This window comes from Pinus tabuliformis, chromosome 6 (assembly GCF_031772625.1).
Source record: "Pinus tabuliformis cultivar Carrire ecotype Pingquan chromosome 6, CPIR1, whole genome shotgun sequence".
Classification (NCBI taxonomy): domain Eukaryota; kingdom Viridiplantae; phylum Streptophyta; class Pinopsida; order Pinales; family Pinaceae; genus Pinus; species Pinus tabuliformis.
In genome coordinates this window covers 1,688,847,029-1,688,869,591 of record NC_142292.1, presented here as the reverse complement: position 1 = coordinate 1,688,869,591, position 22,563 = coordinate 1,688,847,029, and the positions used below count along the sequence as shown (strand labels likewise).

Here is a 22,563-nt window from a genome sequence, read left to right as displayed (position 1 = left end):
CACTCCACATACTTGGTGAATATGACACTATCAAGAGAGGTCCCCAAGAAACAGTTTTGGAATATTGTGCTAGGTTTAACAATGTATATAATGCTATTCCACAGAACTTAAGGCCCCCTCCTGATTTAGCCCTATATAAATTCCCTGATGGTTTTGACCCTGATATGGCCTATCAGTTGAAGGAAAGAGATCCTCCAACCCTTGCAGAAGCTCAAAGGGTTGCTGTCACAGTAGAGGCTAACCTGATTGCCAAAAGAAACAGGGAAAAGTTGGAAAAAAGGACTGCTTTTAAAGAAGAACCCTCGGGCTTTGATCAAAAGCTGGATGCAATACTAAATAGCATGAAAAGATTGGGTGAAAGAGTGGAATCAGTTGAAAGAAAGTCATCATGGGAAGCATCACAAAGCAACCCTCCTAGAAATCCGAATTTTAGGAGAACTCAGAACCCAAACATAGGAAAGACAAGTGCTGACCAAGACATTAGACCCCCTTTTCAAGAAAATTATGTAGAAACTTCCACATCTAATGAACTCAACGAAGATCCGGAGATTAACTTAATGGGTCTTGATGGTAAAAGCCATGTTTTCTTAACACAAGAGGACCATGAGGAGGATGAAATCAAAACATTCCAAACTAAATCAGGAGAATCCTTTGATTTTAAACAAGGATATGATACTGCTGTCTATGAAGTCCATAAACAGTACAAGCTAAGGAGTAGGACTGTGAATGTAAATCAGCCCGACAAGATAAAGGATAAACAGAGGTCTAAAGAAACTATAGTCACAGAACCTAATGACAAAATAAACTTGCCTGCAGAAGAAGTAGTGGTTGAAGAGGTTACTGAGCCACTGTCACCACTACAACAGCCCATGGCAAGTTCGTCCTCTCACCTTGATTTAAATATTACCCCTCAAGACATGAGTAAAAGGGGCATGTCTCCAAGTCAAGATCAAATCCAACAAGAAAATTTAATGAACAAAGAAAGGACTGCTATCCATGACTCCAAAACCCAAACTGATAAACCTTTTGACCTAGGCATCGAGATTGGCAAGCTAAAAATAGCAATTCCCCTCTCAGAGCTAGCCAAGCATGACATCTATAAGCAACAGATCAAGAAATCTCTTCAATTCACTAATAGCAAAGATGATGTAAATGTGCTAGATGACACTCCGGAATTACTGTTTGGCCCAGAGGTAGATGGAAAAACAGTGGTCACAGGGATATTACCTTTTTATGTCAGCTTGCATGTTCATGATAAAATACTGCATAATGCAATGTTCGACTCAGGCGCCTCTCATAACCTTATTCCAAAAGCAGTCATGGAAAGATTGAACTTGGATATAACAAGACCATACAAAGACCTGTTTTCCTTTGATTCTAGCCAAGTCAAATGTTTAGGCCTAATAAAAGATTTATCTGTGTCTCTGGTTCAATACCCCAATAAAACCATTCTAATGGATGTTGTAGTCGCTGACATCCCACCCAAATATGGGATGCTGTTATCAAGATCATGGGGAGCCAAACTCCAAGGCTCCCTCCAATTAGATATGTCATATGCCACCATCTCTGTCTTTGGGCAACCAAAAAGACTTTACAGGGAAACACTCATGAAGTACATGGTCAGCAGTGAAGAAAAACCTCAAAATTTTCCAATATATGCTGTCCATTCAGACATTGACTCCTTCATTCTCTTCAATGACAGCGCAAGTCTCTCAAACAATGATATTGGGACTAACAAATTCTTGCAAGAACAAAACATTAATCAAGCAAGTAGCACCCACAAAGCATCAATCAGTCCAACAACAGACATTATCCTTCCTCTAGTTGTCAATGATTGTCAAACAAGTGATGAAACTGTCCTAGAAAACAAGTTGGAGAAGAAACCCCAACTCCTGCTCACATTGCCATCCCATGAACAGATTTTCAAACCTCCTTTTCAGCAAGATATCCTGTGGGTCCTAGAATTTGATGGCTCAGTTAACAAGTTAGGGGCAGGAGCTGGAGTTTGGATACATAACAAAGGAAAAGACCATGCAGAAGGCAGGGCTTATAGATTAAATTTTAGATGCACTAATAACATGGCAGAATATGAAGCTCTCTTACTAGGTCTCAAACTAGCAAAGTCATTACAAGCTCCTAGGCTTTCCATCATGGGAGATTCTGATCTAGTGATTCAACAAGTGAAAGGAAGTTTTGTCACCAATGACAAGAGGTTGAGGTCTTACAGGTCTGCTGTAATTGAAATATTGGAGACTTTCTCTGAGTTCTTTATCACAAAAATTTCAAGGGGCCACAATCTCCATGCACATAGCTTGGCAACATTTGCCAGCACCTTCAAATTCCCACTAGAACCCAATAACTGTTTTACAGCCGAGGTCAAATACAGACCCTCCATTCCAAACAATGTCAAAGAATGGCAAGTATTTGAGGATGACATGCAAATAAACAATTTTTTAACCTTACAACAAGAGTTCACAGGATTAAATATTGACACTGAGTCAGCAAGTCAATCACAAATACTTGAGTCAGCAAGTCAATCACAAATACAGTTCCAACAGTCTGCTCAGCCAATATCACCTAGAACAGCAAAACAATTACTGAGTCCAACCATTTTCAACAATGAAAACATTCAGCAAATTCACCAAATTGACTGTGAAGAGGGGAGCAGCGCTGAAGCTGAAATCATACAACTCAAAGACAATTTCCTTCCAGTAGGCCTTACCCCACTAGAGGACATTTTTGATTCAAATGATGTCCCCAGGAAACCAAAGATGCAGCCATTAGATGCAGCAGTTGAAGAATGCAACATTGGTACTATTGACAAGCCTAAAATAATAAAGCTATCTGCTTCTTTGCCCCCTGATCAAAAACCCAAATACATTGACCTCTTTAAAGAGTTTCAAGATGTTTTTGCATGGGGTTATGAGGATCTAAAGTCCTATGATACTTCTGTCATCCAGCATACCATTCCCCTCAAGCCTAATAAAAAACCATTCAAACAGAAGTTGAGAAGGATCAATCCTGTACTCCTTCCTTCCATTGAAAAGGAATTGCAGAAAATGTTCAAAGCTGGTATCATAGCACCAATCAGGTTCTCTGAGTGGATTTCAAATTTAGTCCCTACAAGAAAAAAGACTGGTGAGATTAGACTTTGTGTAGACTTAAGGAATCTAAATCAAGTATCACTCAAAGATAACTACCCTTTACCCAAAATGGATCACATTCTCCAAAGAGTGGTGGGGGCTTCTAGGATATCATTGCTTGATGGATTCTCAGGCTTTAATCAAATCTTGGTACACCCTGATGATCAAGACAAAACTGCATTTACAACCCCATGGGGAACTTTCAAATATGTAAAAATGCCCTTTGGATTGAAAAATGCAGGGGCAACTTTTCAAAGAGCAATGGATATTGCTTTTGCAAAAGAGATTCATGACTTCCTGGTCATTTACTTAGATGATCTTACACCCTTTTCAAAATCTGACCAAGAGCACCTGAAACATTTGAGACAGATTTTCCTAACATGCAGAAAATATGGCATTTCCTTAAATCCCAAGAAGTCATTATTTGGCTTGGAAGAAGGGAAACTCTTAGGGCACATTATTTCAAAGGACGGCATAAGAATTGATCCAGATAGGATACGAGCTATCCTACAAATGCCTCACCCAAGGAATGTCAAGGAGTTGCAGGGATTCTTAGGAAAAATTAACTTTTTAAGAAGGTTTATCCCGAATCTAGCAGAACTAATCAGATTATTGAACATGTTGAAAAAGGATTCAAAAGTAAAATGGACTGTGGAAGCAAAACAAGCCTTTGAAAGTATAAAATTGGCCTTGACTCAAACCCCAGTGTTAACCAATCCTCAGTTTGACAGAGAATTTATCATTTTCTCTTTTGCCTCCCAGCATACTATTGCTGCTGTTTTATTACAGAAAGATGACCAAGGGAATGAGAAGCCTATTGCCTTCTTCAGCAGAGCTCTTAGAGATGCCCCTCTAAAGTATCAAATTATGGAAAAACAAGCCTATGCTTTGATCAAAGCTATTAAAGACTTTAGGATTTATATCCTTTATTCCCATGTTGTGGCTTATGTACCAAGTCCTATTGTCAAAGACATTCTCACCCAAGAAAACTTAGAGGGCAGAAGAGGAAAATGGATTGCAAACATACTAGAATTTGACATTGAAATAAAACCTACAAAGCTAATAAAAGGGCAAGGCTTGGCCAAATTAATGACAGAAGCAAATTTCCAAGCCTTAGATATCAATCAACTGGACAGTGAAACAGAGCTGGCGACTCCAAAGATCAATGTAGCCTTTGAACAATCCCCATGGTACTCTGATATCTGTTATGTGCTACAAAACCTGTGTGCTCCCCCAGGACTGTCCAGAACTAAGTGTAGGTTCCTAAAAATGAAAACATCTAGATTTTGTGTAATGGATGGAAATTTACTTTGGAAAAACCATGATGGTATATTGCTGCACTGTCTAATGGAGAATGAAACTAACAATATCATGCAAGATTTCCATGCAGGAGACTGTGGTGGACATTTGTACTGGAAGTCCACTGTGGACAAGATATTGAGGGCTGGTTATTACTGGCCCACCATGTTCTCTGATGTTAAGAAATTCACAACCTCGTGCCACAAATGCCAAGTGTTTGAGGGCAAAAGACAGTTGCTGCCACTTCCCTTAAGGCCCATTGCAACAGAGAGACCTTTCCAACAATGGGGCTTGGATTTCATTGGGGAAATTCATCCCTCATCTTCAGGCCAACACAGATGGATTTTGACAGCAACAGACTACTTCACCAAGTGGATTGAAGCTGCCCCATGCAGACAAGCAAATGATTCAGTAATCATTCAGTTTTTGGAAAACAATATACTGGCTAGATTTGGCTGTCCAGACAAAATAATAACAGACAATGCTGCTGCTTTCAGATCCAAGAAAATGGTGAACTTCTGCCATAAATTTCACATTACTTTGGGCCATTCTACTGCATACTATCCCCAAGGAAATGGCCTTGCTGAATCATCAAACAAAAGTTTAATAAACATCATAAAGAAGGTGCTGGAAGAGAACAAAAAGAACTGGCATAAGAAACTAGTCAATGCTTTATGGGCAGATAGACTAACAACAAAAACATCAATTGGGACCAGCCCATATGAGTTAGTCTATGGATTAGAAGCCAAATTTCCTTCATCACTAGGAGTGCCAGTTATGAAGCTTCTGCAAGAGAGTCAAGCAGAGCCAAATGATATGCAAAGGAGGATCAACCAGATAATTTGCTTACAGCAAACTAGAGAACAAGTTTTCAGCAGAGTGCAGATATTACAAGAAAAATTAAAAAGGGCCTTTGATAGAAGAACCAAAGCAGAAGATTTCAATGTGGGAGACAAAGTCTTAAAATGGGATGCAAGAAGAGAAGAGAAAGGAAAACATGGAAAATTTGATTCTTTATGGAGAGGACCATTTGCTGTCCAAGCAGTACAAGGTAACAACACCTACTTCCTTAAAGGTCTGACTGAAACTGACTTGGATGAAGGTCCTGTCAATGGCAGGATGCTGAAGCACTACTTTGACTATTCCCCATGACTGGAATCTAAGGATTCCTTGTATATATGCAGATGTACATATTATTTTCTGTTTAGATTGTAGAATGCAGTTTTCTAAGTGATTCATCAACCAGCAAAGAGCCAAATACAATCAGAGGTCTTCCAAGAAAGAAGCACACAATTTTGACACATCAAAATAGCAAATTTCAAGATTGGTATGGGCAGTCAAAGAGAAAGGCAATCTGACCTGCTGTTCTTGGTCTTTCAAAAGAAAAACCATCCCCATGTGGAGCCACTGTTGGATACCTATACCAATAGGTTTCATATTTCATGATGGGCAAGGGAAAGTCCAAATATGCTCTGCTTTGATATCACAAAGATCCCATATTTCCTAGAGAACAAGAAGGTGTGTAAAGTGTTTCAATGTTGATGACCTTATTTCAATTTTGATGGATGATCCAACAGTTTAATCTGGATCATGCCATGTGTTCAATTTTCTGCTATAGACTAGAGAAAGAAGTCTGTCCAAACAGCTTAATCTTGGCAGACAACTAGTTTAGGTAGAGAAGAAAAGGTTCCCAACAGCTTAATCTGGGACCTTGGAAGAGATAAGGGTAGAGGTAGATAGAAAAAGCAAAAGAAAAAGCCAAAGAAAAGAAAAGGCAAGTAAGGGTCTGCAAGTCCAAATGCACCCTCCAAGAAGAAATAAAAATGCTAGGTAAGTAGCTGGGTAAGTAGTTGGGGTTGCAGAAAGGTTATCCCTATCATTGCAAGAATGGTGATGGTGGGCATCAAAGCAAAAGTTACAGCAGGAAGCATGACTAATTTCCCTCATTCCCCTCCAATTTCATTTCTAACATTCCCCCATCAGCTTAGATTCATGGAAAAGACTAAGGTTTCATGGTGGTTCTTAATCTTTAGAAGCCACATTTCTTGTCTAAAGATCTTTTCATTTTGATCTACTCTTAAAACCAAGTTTATTTCACATAAACTTAATGGTTTCCCCCTCCACTTACCCTCTACTCCATGCTAACACTAACCCTATTATATAAATCCCTTATATCACCTTTTTCCCTAATATTACTAACACCAAGGTGTATAAACCCCAAAATCTTATAAATACCCACCCCCTTGGTATTATAGCCAAAAAAGTCTCGAGTCAGGGATCAAATGACACCTGGTCATGTTGATGAACCTATGCCAACTACCCCTTCCCCTTCATGAGCTAATTCCTTCATTTTGACCCCCTTTTTGCACATAAAATACCCCTAAAAGGCCTAATTCCCACCTTCACCCGCTTCAAATAGCAAAAATCATGAAAAACCCACTTTCTGCTCCCTAACCAAGGTTAGCGCATACAATTTGTTTTCTGAAATACATTGGAAAATCGGTCAAAACGCGTATTTATGCCTCCGCCCGCTGCCGTATACACTGGCCATCTCACCTCCCCGATGACCGTTGGATCAGGCCCTCCAGATCCGACGGCCCTGATCGCGTCGGAGTCCTTCCGACGTCCGAGAAATATTGGTACTATCTCCCTGTCACATCAATCTTCCGACCACCGTCCGATTTAGCCTCTGCAGATCTGACGGCCACCATAGCATCGGAGCTCATCCAATGCCCGAAACTTACCTCCCGACGGCCGTATTTTGGGTACGTCACTCCGCTGCCACGCGCCCTCACCACAACGCGTCGGAGGTACAACTGACAATTACCGCCCCCGTACCAGAAGCGGTGCGATACGAAACCACTGCCGGTTTCCGGTTTCCCCATTCCGCTTGCCTTACGTCCTTGCCGCGTCAGCTCCCCGTCGCCTTACGTCACCGCCACCGATGCCGCCGCGTCAGCTTTCACTCCAGTCATTGGCCGATCTGTCCCGCCACCTCATCATCCCCGGGGGCCAGTCAGAGCTCGCCACGTCACCCGATGACGTCAGCATGACGTCATCCGACCTTGACCCCACCAATGACGTCATGCTGACGTCATCAAAAAAGGGCGCCAAATTGCTAAAAGTCTATATTATGGCCAAAAATCACATTTTTACGTTCTTTTTCATTCATTCTTCGTTCTCTTTGCTGCATGCGTCCACGACCGAGTTTGCTGTCAACCTGCTAAATCGACCAGGAGACCTCCAGCGCACGAGTCCAGCCTGCATATACGACCTTTGCTCACTGTTTTACCAGGTCCCTTCACTGCCAGGCACACAAATTGGAGCAACAACGTCTTCCTCAACTGCCCAACATCAAGCTACAAGAACTGGTGAAAACATTTCAGAAAAGGGCAAAGGCAAAGAGATGGAACAGGAACAGCAGGAACAGCAGGAATAGCAACAAAAACAACAGCAGCAAGCAGAAGGACTGCAGCAAGGGCAGCAAGAAGAATCAAAACAGCAAGAGCAACAACATCAAGAAGAACAAAGGCAGGAGCAGTCTGCCCAGCAAAAGAAAACAGTGGAGACTCCTCAGACCACTGAAAGAACGGTGCCTACAAGACAAGACACTACCTTTGATGCCTCGGTCCTCCAAACCCCTCAAAAGGAGGATACATTTGTCTTTAGAAAAAGGGACAGAGAGACTCCCCTGACATCCTCTATAGACCAGGGAGAGAAAAGGCAGAGACTCAATGATTTTCCAGAGGAGGATATAGCAATAAGAGAGGCATTGGGCATGGGCCCACCCAGCAGAGAAGCTTCAGCAAGTTCCTTCCAGCAGGAACAGGACAGGACCATGGGAGGGGAGGTCAGCTCCTCCAGCCAGCAGAAAGAAGGACAAGTAAGCATCAAGCAGCAATTTATAGACATCAAGAGGAGGAGTGATCCTATTAAAGTACAACTGTACAATCACCTGCTAAACATGGCTCCTTCCAATCAGCAGAGACTTATGTCTGCTTTTGATGTAAGTGAAGGCAAATTGATAATGAGTCACTTTATGCCTACGGCACTCCAGCCACAATCCACTGCTGACTATCTTAGGACTAACCTAGAGGTCCTTGCCAAAGACATACACCCTATGGACAAAATTGAGCTGCATAAGCAAACTGGCGAAATGGTGTATGCTTCATTGGCCGATAAGACTTTGGATAATTACAAATTGACAAGCAGTCTAAATGCCACAGCTTCCCAGCTAGAACTGGAGAGGGCCTCTTCTCAGGCCAAAGACAACAGGATAAGAGCCCTGGAGGAAATCATTGTAGAAATTGGGCACAATCCCAATGACATCAAAGGGATACAAGAGATCCTGAAACTTAGAGATGCTGACATGGCTGCGCTAAGAAAAAAGATCAAAATTCCAGCCACTATCCATCCACAGACTGATGAGGTAGCAAAGCAAAGGTATGAGCAGGATTCTACTGCCCTGCTAGTTTCCATTTACAAAGAGCTTGTGAAGGCACAAAAAAAAATTGGGGCAATATGAAGCTATACAAGCACCTCTACAAGCATCATTAAAACAAGCACAAGAAGGGCAGACATCTCAGCCCTCTCCTCAAGTCATCAATCTTGAGGAGACTGTTCCTACTACTGTGCCTCCACCTCAGCAGGCTGAACAAACAGCCACATCTACTTCAGCAGCACCCATCAGCACAGATCAGAGCCTAGATATGCAGAAGCTAAAGAATGAAATACAAATTTTGGAAGCCCAGATGACAGAGCTGAATGAAACTAAGGAAAAGCTGGCCAAGGTAAATGAAAGGCATGATAAGACAAAAAGAGAAGTGGGAGAAAAGGCCAAGGAAATCAAAGCCCTCAAAGACAAGATCAAGGAGCTTGAGAATGAGCTCAAGATAGATAAAATCATAGCTGAGATCAAAGCAATGATATGGTCCAATATCGGTCAATCCATCAACAACCAATGGCCATACATCGAGACAATCCATGAGCAACTGGAGCTCATCCCAAAGGCACAGAGGGAAATCCGAACATCAAGGGCCTTATTGGGAAATATGCCTGAAATTGCTACAAGAATGATCAATGTGCTCAATCACAAAACAAGTTCTCAGTTGGCCACCATGGGAATTGCAAATAGAACTGAGACTATTCAAATGATCAAGAGGGTTCTTACTCTTAGAAATCTGGTACAGACATTGGACAGAAGAACCCAGGATATGCAAACAGAGGTAAACAGGTTCATGGAGAGATTCCAGGTATTGCAGAATAGAGGACTCCCTAGCTTACTGAACAGCGGAGGGAAATTATTCACCCATGAACAGTATGCTAAAAGAGTGAATGTTTTTGCCTCAGCACAAGTCAATGAGAAGGCCAGCACTTCAGAAGACACAGGGCCTATTACAGGACAGATTTTCTATGATAAGATAGAAAATCTATTTTATATAATGAATGAAATTAATCACTTATTTGATGTGGCCCCAAACTTTTTCAAATATACTGAAGCAGAAGAGACAATGGGGGCCATCCTCAGGCATCAGCTCCCTACACAGGAATGGTGGACAGATGTAATTCAGAGAATTTTGTAAACAGTAAGTCCTTCACCAACTTCTGTTTTTTCTACAAATTATGATGAAAAGAACAGTCAACAAAGTCAGCAGGCATCATAAAATCAAAGCTGAGCCAACTCAGCGGATGTAGCGGCCAACAAAGCAGAAAAGGGAACCACAGCTGGCAAACCCGAGAACGCACTGCGCAGCCAAAAGTAAATGCGTATCTCCAGAATTAACACAGAGTAATGCAACCGACTCAGTGACTCTTAAAAGTCAAAACAATCCTCTGACAGACATAAAGGGCATTTACGCTGCATTTAACATTGTAATAACTCCTTGCCTACTTTCTGAACGTAATAATGTAGATATTTTCTCTCTCAGATGACTCAATGCCTGAGATATTTTGTATACACCTTTCTATAAAATCCCCTTCGCATGAGATAGCAAGGGTTGTTGTTGATTTCTCCAAAAGCGTTTCTTATGCTGTAATCATTTTCTGGAGCTAATAAAGGAAACAATGGAATTTCTGGGATGTCTGATATGTGGAAAACGTTCTGTGCCTGTTGATGACTGCTGGATCCCTGTGTATCTCACCATGCAATAAGTATCTGTAACTCTCTCTGTTAATTGTTTGGTAATAAATCCATATTTGTTAACTGATTTCGAATATTAATCAACGCAGAAAAAGAATAACTCCAAGGATTTACTAACCCAGTACCCTGAGTTCAGTCTGTGTTGTTTATAAATGTTTTCTTCAGTTGTAATCTGTATAAAGTGTGATTCTTAACTGCTGCACTTTCGGAATACATCTTTCACGTTGGCCTCTGTTACAGGAATTCGAACTTTGCTCCTGGGCAGTGAGTCCATTTCCATTTCACCAACTTAAACAGAAATTCTCAATAGATTTCTGCTGTTTAACATGCATCACCACTCAGTCTTAAATTTTGTCTGTTTGAATACACAATAGGCCTTGCAGTTAGAACAACACCAAACCAGCGTATAAGATCATTTCAGAGCATCCAGACTCCATTGCCCAATGGCATCTCATCATTAAAATGCTACACCATAAGACCTGAAAGGAATCCTTCAACCAAAACACAAAACAAAACCTGAGCATAATAGCTAGCCTAAAACACCATCATAACAGAGACAAATCATAAAGAGAGAGCCCTCTCTGGTTGCAGTTAGGCTAGGAGCTGTAACCCAAAGATTGGTTAGTGGTTACCCCGGCCGTATTCCCTCGGGAGTCATAGGGAACAACCCGGGTGTTAACAGGACCTGAGGGATTATTACACAAAAAGATCAAGCGCTTGTTTTGTTCGGCTCGTTAAAAGTATCGAAAATTCATCCCTTCTGTATTGTTTTATACTTTTTCGGACTTAAGGGATTAGATGACGAAAAAGGAATTTTGGAGTTTCCTTTATGTCCCTTTTCAAACTCTCTAAAATTGAAAAGGACCGAGTTATCTTTGTCGTTAAACTCATTAAAACTTAATAGCGACAAACTTGTCCATAGCAGACAAGAATGAGTTTCACTATCGCTAGGCTCGTTAAAACATAGCGATGGGTTTTCCCGAAGGGAAAATTATAGAACAAACATATGTTATCCTCCTCAAGCTTGACAAAAAATGAAGAGGTACTGGTCAGTAATGACTGGGGAAAAATTGGGAAGAAAATTTGAAGAAACTTTGTTGGTAGCAAGTTGCTCTTGAACATGACACTTTCACTCCGCATCCAAGTCAGGTTGGGTTGTTTCATTCACCGGTCACATCACCATGGTCCCATCAAACCATCCACATTTGGGGTTAATGCTACCAATCCATCATGTCAGTGTTGCCGATATGTTCAAGATAAGTCATTCAGAGAATTCACCTGTGTCTCACCCGCTACAATACATTTACACTCTATTCTTTCATGACCGCCACCCTGAACCTTATGTCATCAGATCGTTTTCACCTCCATTAAAATCATTTGCTCCGTTCCGTGTCATTGATGTGGGATTCATTAAGGCCCTCCTGTGACGTAACACTTCTTGTCGACATCAGCTCATTATCCAAGAAGTCGATCTAGGAACACCCCGTTCAGTACTTTGAAGCTTGCATGCCTCAATGGCAAGTTTCTCACTTCCGGCGACAGGTTTACATCAATGGCCTTCGACTGAAATATTTTGCGTGGTGTTCGACGCCAAGTCCTTTATTCACACCACGTGAATTGTACTGCAGTACCTTGAGGTTCATTATCATTATCGGTGATTCCTCTCGCGCCTGTTAACAACTTACATCATTGGTTAGTAATCAAGCGATGTCTTTCCATGTTCGACTCCAGAATATCTCTCACATGGATAGACTTGTACTTCGAGTGAAGATCAAACGAGATTGAAGACCCCGGATCTAGTTTCATCCATCCGGGCTGCGATATATATTCAGGGAAATAAAGACATCAAATGTACAACATTGCTGCACAGATAATCATCCAATCAAAGGGATGATGGCTCTACCAGAATCATCAGTCTGCACTCAGACGATTGTCTGTCCTATGTACATGAAAATGAATTTATAAAGCTGAGCATGGGAATGCCTGCCTCAGCTAGATCATGAAAATATTATGAAGATAATGTATTGTATTGTATCTTATTACGGGTCTCCTCCCAGCTTGAAAGAACTTTGGATCCTCATAATAAAGCATTTCACCCGACATCAAAAGATTAACGACCTCATGCTTTAGGGGGCAACTGTTATAGACATTTTTGGGCACTGCAACCCCAAGCATGAAATGTCCATAAACCAAGGGCTCCTAAGTCCCTAAAAGTGTTGTTCTAACCCCTAAAGGAACAAGGTCAACTGATTACAGCTTCTCCCAGAAGTTCTCCATGAAAAACGCTCAAAACTGGTCAAAACAAGATCATTTCAACTGCTCCATAGGCAAAGTGCATTGCATCTCACCTAAGTACACTCTGTGGGTGCGTTGCATTTCAAAAAGCCCTTCTATGGGGTGTGATGGGCGAGAAGTGACAAATGGCAGTGTCAATCCGCGAGGTGGAGAGGCATGGAATCTTCCAGAAACTTCTCCTGTGACACTTGCCTCTCTGAATTCGACCAAGGATGAGTAAGAGATCATCAATCTCCAAGTGGAAGCAAGAACTATCAGAGGGAAGACACTAATCAATTCACAAGCTGACTCATCTCCCTTACAGATATCTATATATGGATCCCTCATCCCAGAGATCCAGAGGCTGGAATTTTGCATCTTGTAAGGAATTGCTGTTGGTTTCTTGAGACAACATCATAGTGTTGGGTGATCTAAGCTTTGTATGAGGTGAAGAAGGGCTTACTTGCTGAGAGGATGATGTTGGGTCAGAACCACTGGTTGTAACTCCCTTGGCTCTTTCTTGATTATCAAAAAAAGCTATTCAAGTTTTCCTCCATACTCTTGTGTCATTTATGTTTTATGCATTTGTATGGTCAATTTACATCTGATCCTAGATTGTTTATGATTATAGATCCATGTTCTTGTATAGTGTTATGCTACTATGATCCTACAGGTACTCTGTGAAGCTGGGCGTACAAGGGAGCAAGTAGTGAAAGACTATCAAGAGAGAGAGGAATCGAACTAGGAGATAAGCGCAAGACAGAGGTTGGTCTTCTTTGTTCTTCTCTCATCTATATTTCATAAAGGAAAAACGAAAGTAGCTTTACTTTGTTTGTTTCTAAGGTAGCTACCACACCTTAGTGGGATAAGCAGTTCTGTGTAGACACTTTTCCCTGTAACATACAACAATAAAAAAAATCGGAGGCCTATTCTGTATATGTGTATTGTATCACTTTGAAAACATATCCAAACATACCAATAATGTGGGGCATTTATAGAGTGAGAAGCTATCCACCAGGGTTCCATCCTCATTGTCATCCACCCATCCACATAGCATAACTAATCAATCCATGCATGTTTCTCAAAGCATTGCCCAAAAAGGAAAAATTTTCGAATTTAGATATCATCAAAATTAGTATCAAAGGCAAGAAAAGCCTCATATTCCAACCCTATTTTCATTAAAGGGTTTCCTAGATTTTCTCTAAGTCATATGAATTGTGAATTATTGTTACCAATAATGGGCCACCTATTCTCTTGGATACAACAAGGACTAATGATTTCCCATGTGATAGTGTTTTCTGGTCTGTTCATTAAATTCATCAGAGAAAGGCAATTGTTGTTAATGATTTCCCATGTGATAGTGTTTTATGGTCTGTACATTAAATTCATCAGAGAAAGGCAATAGCTGTTAAAGACATTAAAACCTACCTATTTCCCCATGAAATACCTGCATAAATGAAAATAACTGTAACAAACTTGTAAAAAAAATAAAAAAATATAATTATTCTTCAAAACACCTATGCCAGACATTCCAGACATGAGTTCTTAAAGACATTAAAACCTACCTATTGCCCCATGAAAGACCTCCATAACTGAAAATAACTGTAACAAACCTATCAAAAAAATAAAAAAAATATAATTAGTATTCAAAACACCTATGCCAGACATTCTAGACATGAGTTCTCAAAGATAGAATTCGTACAGATAAGTTGCCCAGCAGCATCATAGGTTCCATCAATGGATTTCGTGGATGAGACATAGTCAAGAGTTTTATGAGAGCCACTGTCCTGCAGTACCAAATGCCATGTTTTGCAAAACGATTCAGAGAGTGTTAACTAAGTTGAAATTATAAAAACTACTGGCCAAATGTTCTGAAATACCTACCATCCTCTTGCCTGAACTATATTGTAAGTGAAAAGATATAGTGTTTCCAAACGACCCATTGGAATTATGTATTGTTTGACAATTAAAAATGAATGAACTTGGTTAGGGTATTTTAAATAGTGCCATAATGAGAATATCTTTAATAGCCAGAGTGGGGTCAATCTTGTGATTTCCACGGCAACAAAACTTGGACTAGTTGTAGGAAATTTTCAGTTGTGATGAATTCAGAGAGATCTGACATGTGTTGCTCGTGGAGTTTTGGGCCTCCCATGTATAGCAACAACATTGCTTCTGAGGAAGAAGCAGTAAGAAATCTCTTTGCTTTCCAATTTATTGATGAATATTATGGAGTATATGTTGTTGGCTCTGCAAAATAAGATGTTTCCATTTTTGGAATTATATTTACTGCCAAACAGAGTGCTACTTATAATTCTCAATCAAATATAGTAAAGCAAACTTTAGTAAAAAGAAATTTCAGTATAATAGATTTGAATTTGCTATAGATCAATAAACAAAATTTATAGAAATGGAAAATGTTTCAGCAAAGAGCACTGTATTGGACACCTGATTTCTCAACAATACACAACATGTTATTTGAGACATCTGATTTTCCAGTAACACGGCATACTATATTTGCTACCTATGATGCTTTCCGAATATGGTAGAAAAAAGAGCACTGCTTCAGGCACTAGATTTCTTAGAACAATAATTTCTTAGTAGTACAACATATTGTGAGGGGCATGATTTTTCATTATCAGAGTTTATATTATTCAGGGTATATGATTTTTTTAGCAGTGAGTCATAATACCTATCTCATTACCTACGATCTTTCCAATTATGAAATTAAATACAGGACAGATCAATTTGAGGCACATGATTTTTGGACAGATATTGAATCTATATGAATTGCTTTGAAAAAACTTGAATGGTAGAGATATTGAATCTATATGAATTTCTTTGAAAAACTTTGAATCTATGAATATTGAATAATATATTTCTATACCCTAAAAAAACAAATATTGAATCTATATTTCTATATATTCAGGACATGAAAAGACAGATATATTTCTATAAATTTAGTTCCCTGAAAAAGAAAATAGTTGAATTACTTAAAATTCAATGACCTAAAGCAAAAAACACAAATATTGAATCTACATGTATTCGGGACATGTGTTATTTCTTGGTCTTGGAGGTTTGGCTGAGTTGAGGTGAGGTGGTCCTCGAATAGGGGTAAGTAAGCAATTGAGATTCTGAAGAAGTTTTGGATAATGGACAATAAACCATAGGCTACTTTTATGATACATATTTTGAAGTTATCAATAGATTAAGATTCAAATTTGGTTGATTCGTCAGCGTAAAAAAAGTATATAGGTTCCCTAAAATATCTAGTAGAATTTAGCAGTCAAATTGCTATGTGCATGAGATCCCTTGTCTCACAAACAAGGGGGGCTCAGACACCAATTTATTGTCCAGATTGGTTTCTAATATATGGTTGAGTTGAGGTTGTTGCAAATATGCTCCATGGTCTAAGGTATGCGAGGTACTTAAAGGGCACACTGGCACAGTGCTTTGAGCTGCTGCATGTTTTAGTGGATTTTGAGAGGGCCAGAGATGTAGGTGGCAGGAAGAGTGATTCATGGTTTTGTTTCAGTTTGGGTTCAAATATAATATCTTTGTTAGGATGGGATACCCATGTGGGCAAGTTGAAGAAGTCCCTTTCTGGGCTAAAGTAGCCTCTTGTGCTTGGTACTCATGGATTTATGAGTACTTACAGATTATGGGCATCACTAAGACCGTTGCAGGTCCTAAATTTTATTATTTGTTTGATTATGATAAATTTGATATGCAATTTTGAAAACCCTACTATATTGGGATTATGATTTACCATGTGAATTCGATATGTGCTATTTCATGATGCAAATGGAATGTTTACCCAATTTTCACAAAAGTCTCGTATCCTACTCCTTTCGTAAGATCTTCCCAATTTGATGGTTGAATTTTTATCTGATATATGAAATAAAAACCTATCATCATACTCCTTCATGATAGTTGTGAATGATGATAATTAGGCCACTTGAGCATTCTCATTGTCTTAGCTGTCAGTAAAATTGTACATCTATACTGGGTCTGAAAGAGAAATGCATACAGAGACCAATAAGCCTGGCATCTGTTAAGTAGCCCTGCCCCTTAGGCATCCCCATATAAGCTGTATTATTGGAAGATTGAGATATTCACACTATCAACTAAAATAGTTACAAAATGGCTTTTGATCCTTCTCAACATTGGTGAGGTCAGAGGACATTGCAAAATTTAATCTCCAGCCAGAGTGTGTAAATAAAACACCATCGGGTGAGACTTTTGTGAAGCCAACTTTACAGAAGGTATAAAATTTCTCCTTGCTTGTGATTTGTTATAACTCACAAATCTATGTAGGCTTTGGCATTTATTTGAAGCTGGATCAGGATGGGCTTATTTTTCATAGATGACTTTTTACGACGATCGCTGATACTTATTTCATTATTTACTTTTTAACCATCATATGCTGACCATTTTCGATGATGCTAAATTGAATGCTGTTTTTCTGTTACCTAGGGCATATTACCAAAGATCCTAGAAGAGTTACTGGCTGCCAGGAAAAGAACGAAGGTAGACCTAAAGGTGGTGAACTAAGTGCTTCCTATGTTCATGTTACATGCTTGTATTTTTTCCACTTAGCATCTCAGTTTTTAACTTCCTGTAATCTTGTTTAGGAGGCTAAAGATCCTTTTGAAAAGGCTGTCTTGGATGGCCGACAATTGGCTTTGAAGGTAATTACAACTTTGTCAAGTCTGTATTAATTATGACTTGGACATGGAATAAAAGTAAAACTAGGTATGTTGGTGAAACACATAAAATAGTTTTGACTGTGTGCACTTGCAGATCAGTGAAAATTCAGTTTATGGGTTTACTAGTGCCACTGTTGGCCAATTGACCTGTGTGGATGTTTCGTCGAGTGTGACAAGCTATGGTAATTTCACAGTTAATCCATGGAAAAAAAACATTAAATCCATGGACACCTTGATTCTCCCTTTGTTTTTCCTAGTTTTAATGTTATTGGTGCTTCTTTTACTTACAAGATACAAATGCTTGCAATCCTCTCTTATTCTATATATGCATGTATCATCCATTCACATTGATTCTTTTTGGGCATCAGTTATATCCATGTAATTCTTTTCTTCCTCCTGGCATAATGTTTTGGGTATGAACTGCAATTGACAATCTTGTACAAATAAGATCGAGTTCTTGAATTGCATTAATTAGTCATGTGTACTTGTACAACTAAGATGATATGCTTAGGCCCTCTTATTATATTTTGATTACAAGTCCAGTTTGATCTTTTGACACATTCTCTGTTCCATCAGACAATATCGATTTTACGTATTGTTTTAAAATTTCATATCATTAATCATCTCACTTTTTTTCCACCTGTCATGCCGTCAAATGATAGAGCATACAAAGAGGCTAGTTGAAGAAAGGTTCACAATAGTTGGTGGTTACCAATAAAATGCTGAGGTAGGCTATTGTTTAGCAACTAAAGGCATTTGTAACCTTTGAACTGGATCAGTAATGACAGGAAGTACACTTGTTGTATTGGTGATAGTCCAAGTTCTTGAAATCATAATGGGTGATCTGATCCTAACCAAGATTTCTACTGTAAAGCTTGATATTATATTTTTATATTTGAATCTAGGTTGTATATGGAGATACAGATTCAGTTATGATACAGTTTGGTGTACCAAATATAGAAGAGGCCATGACGCTAGGGAGGGAAGCCTCAGATTAAATTAGTGGTACATTTACAAAGGTACAATGTCAAGAATTTTAAATATCCGTGAAGCCTCTAGAGTTGTTAATGATGTTTTTGTAGGGATGAATGCTTTAATATCACCTTTCTTTTTAAAACTAATCTTCTTTTGACATTCCACTTCCATGAGATCTTTGTAAATATGCACAGGAAAAGATGATCAATTATGCTTTTCTGTGGATTATCTGCATCTTTTTCGTGCATCTTTGGCATCTAATCAGTGCGTTATTTAACATATGCTTTTATGCAGCTTATTAAACTAGAATTTGAAAAAATATACTACCCATACTTGTTGATCAGCAAGAAAAGATATGCTGGGTTGTTGTGGACAAATCCAGATGCTTATGACAAAATGGATACTAAAGGTGACAAACCTGATCTTTTTGTTTCAAAGATAGGCCTTAGTGTTTGTGAAGGCTCAAAATTCTCTTAGAAAAATAATTTATTTGATGCCTTCTTAATTATTAAATATTCCTGATCTTTTAAATATTCCATATCAACAAGCATTGAAACAGTGCAAAGGGACAATTTCCTGCTGGTGAAGAACTTGGTTACAGAGTGCCTTCACAAAATACTCATTGATCGTGACATACCTGGTGCAATGCAGTATGTCAAGAACACTGTTTCTGACTTTTTAATGAACAAAATGGATTTGTCACTTTTGGTGATAACTAAGGTGAGAACAATGAATCCTTCTGCATGTTTATGACCAAATTTGTTTGACCATTTGTTACTTTTGAAATGGAGAAAATATGATAGGGGGAAGAGGAGATTTACATTGCGAGCAAGTCACTTATTACATATTCTTGGTTTCAAGTGTTAGAAGTATATACTATATACCTAGTTGGGGTAGGCCATGGAAGTTTCCTTTTTAACTCTGTCATGTTTCTTCTCCCTATATTCTGTACTTGGAAGGGATTCAGTCAATATTTACTGCTAGCAATGGGAGGAAGAAGTGTCAAGGGAGGCTCTTATACAATTGAAGAGAATCAAAACATGACAATATATAATATATCTGCATTTCTAATCTCATCCTGAGAAAAAATGATTACTGTTTAGCTGCGGCAGAAACAGATGTTTGCAGGTCATATCCTTTATCAAGGCTATCAACATATTCTTAAGGGCATTGTTGTTTGCCTATGCTAACAATCTCTTTGTTGAGTCAGGGTCTAACAAAGACTGGAGATGACTATGCAGTCAAGGCAGCACACGTGGAACTAGCTAAGCGCATGCGAAAGGTAAATACTGGAAATAACTTCTCAGAACAAGTATAATGAATGGTGCAATGCCTTCTAGTTCCATTTCAATCCTATCTCTCTATTTTTAATACTGTAGTTCATCTAAAGACTCTTGTAATATTTTGCTTTTTATTGACAATGAGTCCATTGTTGGATTTTTAAAATTGATGTCGTGTTTTAAAGCCAAGTTGCCCCTGGTTTACAGAGGGATGCTGCAACTGCTCCAACTGTGGGTGATCGTGTTCCATATGTCATCATAAAGGTTGCAAAAGGTGCCAAGGTAATAATTAACCCCTTCTGTGCTCAACATAAGTCTTGATATTGTACTAAAAAATGGTTATTTTAATTATTTTGTTATGTTTTATTTGGAGGCATAATTTACAAAGGGATTATTGATATAATGACTAATGTGTTTACTTGGGCTCAGGCATATGAGAAATCTGAGGATCCAATTTACGCACTAGAGAATAACATCCCTATTGATCCACAATATTATCTAGAGAATCGACTGAGCAAGGTGAAAGACCAAAGCATCATCACTTGCAGTTTATGCTCTTTTTGAAAATTTCACCAGTGTTTCAAATATATCTTGATAGATAGTAATTCTTTCCAGCTAAGTGTTTTTGATTAGTCCCTGTTTTTGCTCTGTAGCCGTTGTTGAGAATATTTGAGCCCATTTTGAAGAATGCAAGCAAGGAGCTTCTTCATGGTAGTCACACACGAGCAGTTTCCATATCAACTCCTTCAAATCATGGAATTATGAAATTTGCCAAGAAACAACTCAGTTGTATTGGTTGTAAAACACCTATCAAGTATTTAGTTAATACAAGTAAAGGGTGTCCTGCATGTGGTTTCCTTGCTTATAGTACTGCACAATTGAGAGTAACTATTATTTCAGTTTGGCACTTTAGAAAGCTACTAGGGTTCATATTTTTGATGTGGAAAAATCTATGAGGTTGCATGATTCCATGCCTGCTCTCCTTGTAAGAAACTATCTAGATTTCTTATAATAAGAATGTCTGGTTAGGTTGCTTCATATTAAATTCATGATGTTACCTGATTTCATGTTGCCATTGCAGCAAAGAAGATCAGACACTTTGTTCACATTGCAAAGGAAGAGAAGCAGAATTGTATCAGAAAACAGTTGCAAATGGTAAGCTGGTATTCTAATACCATTACTCTTTATTTGGAGAATTTAAAGTAGGCCTTGTGTTTATTATTCTCACCTAGATTTTCTATCATATGACACTAATATTTGATCAATGTCAGTGAGGGAATTAGAAATGCTCTTTGGTAAACTATGGACACAATGTCAGCGGTGCCAAGGCTCTCTGCACCAAGATGTTCTTTGCACAAGGTTTTTGAATGCTATATTTCAAGTATTACATTTTCATAACATGATTTAAATTTACATTATGGATGTATTTTGTAACATTTGTGTGATCATGTATTTGTTTTTAATTAATAGGATGTTTTTTTATTTTTTATTTTTATTTTTACAATTACTATCTCTTTTATACTTACATTGATGTCCTATCCTTATTGCAGTCGTGACTGCCCAATATTTTATCGTAGGAAGAAAGCTCAGAAAGACCTAATTGAAGCAGAGGTGCAACTAGAGCGCTAGCAATTTTGAGGATGCTGCCTGTGTAGCTTGTAATTTTTTGTATTATCGAATATTTTTGTTTTCCTGAATTTTCTCTGGTGTATGTTTCTCTGATTTAATGGACCAGGGAATTTATTTGGTCCCTGAATCAGGATGAGCATGGTTTATTTATTGTACGGTAATTGTCAAGTCCTTGTTATTTAATGTTTACCAGTTCAATATATATTTTTCCTTGCAAATGAGATGGAGAAAAATTCAAAATGGATACATACTTCCCAAGGCACACCCTATAAATGCAATGTGCACGCATATCCCAAATTTTAGGAGAGCACACACTATAAAACATAGATCTGCCGACTTACATATGTATATCCAGACATGCATATAGTTGAATGGATGGATGGATGGATAGGTAGATAGAGATGGATACACAGATAGATTGGCAAGAGCAAATCCGAGCTAGAGAAGGACACAAAAGGATAGGCACTATGCACAAAGAAGCCATCACATTTCTCCCTCTTTCAACAATTTATGCTAATTTGAAAACTTTACTGGTCATTGCATGATTGCACCCGTCAAATGAATAATCCGATGATGATTTGAAAATTATACCACAAAATTAAAGGGTATATATTAGAAAGGCCCTTGGAACATTTCTCCCCATCCTCAAAGCAAATTCAGAGTCTCGTATGTCATCTTCATGATACTAATTAGAATGCTTAGATGACCAGCCTTAGCAATCACTATTCACAATGATCATGAATAGAACTGAACCAACCATCTATTGATTTGCATATCAATATTTTTTTGGCTGGTATATTGGATATAAAGTTCCTTGTGATGCTCTGCTCATGCTACCACTCATTTCTTTGGGAATTTTCTAATGAAGTGGGCTACTTGAACATACATTTTTTGACTTTCAACTTCTTGTGCACAAGAACATGGCCTTACCTATAGTGCCATTTTAACTTTTACAAAGCTGTCTATTCACATTTATTAGTAGGATTTTGGTTAACACCTTTAGGAGAAATCAAACTTGTTGCATTTTTTACATAATGGCATGCATAAATCAACTAGGGTTGTGTGAAATTATAATTATATTAACCTTAAGGTGAAAGAATTTTGTTGACCAAGAA

General features: G+C 38.6%; 1 pseudogene; it reads left to right on the top strand.

The window, feature by feature from the left end:
• Positions 1–17,012: 17,012 nt before the first annotated feature.
• On the top strand, positions 17,013–21,448 carry LOC149265474 (DNA polymerase delta catalytic subunit-like; annotated as a pseudogene).
• Positions 21,449–22,563: the final 1,115 nt, after the last annotated feature.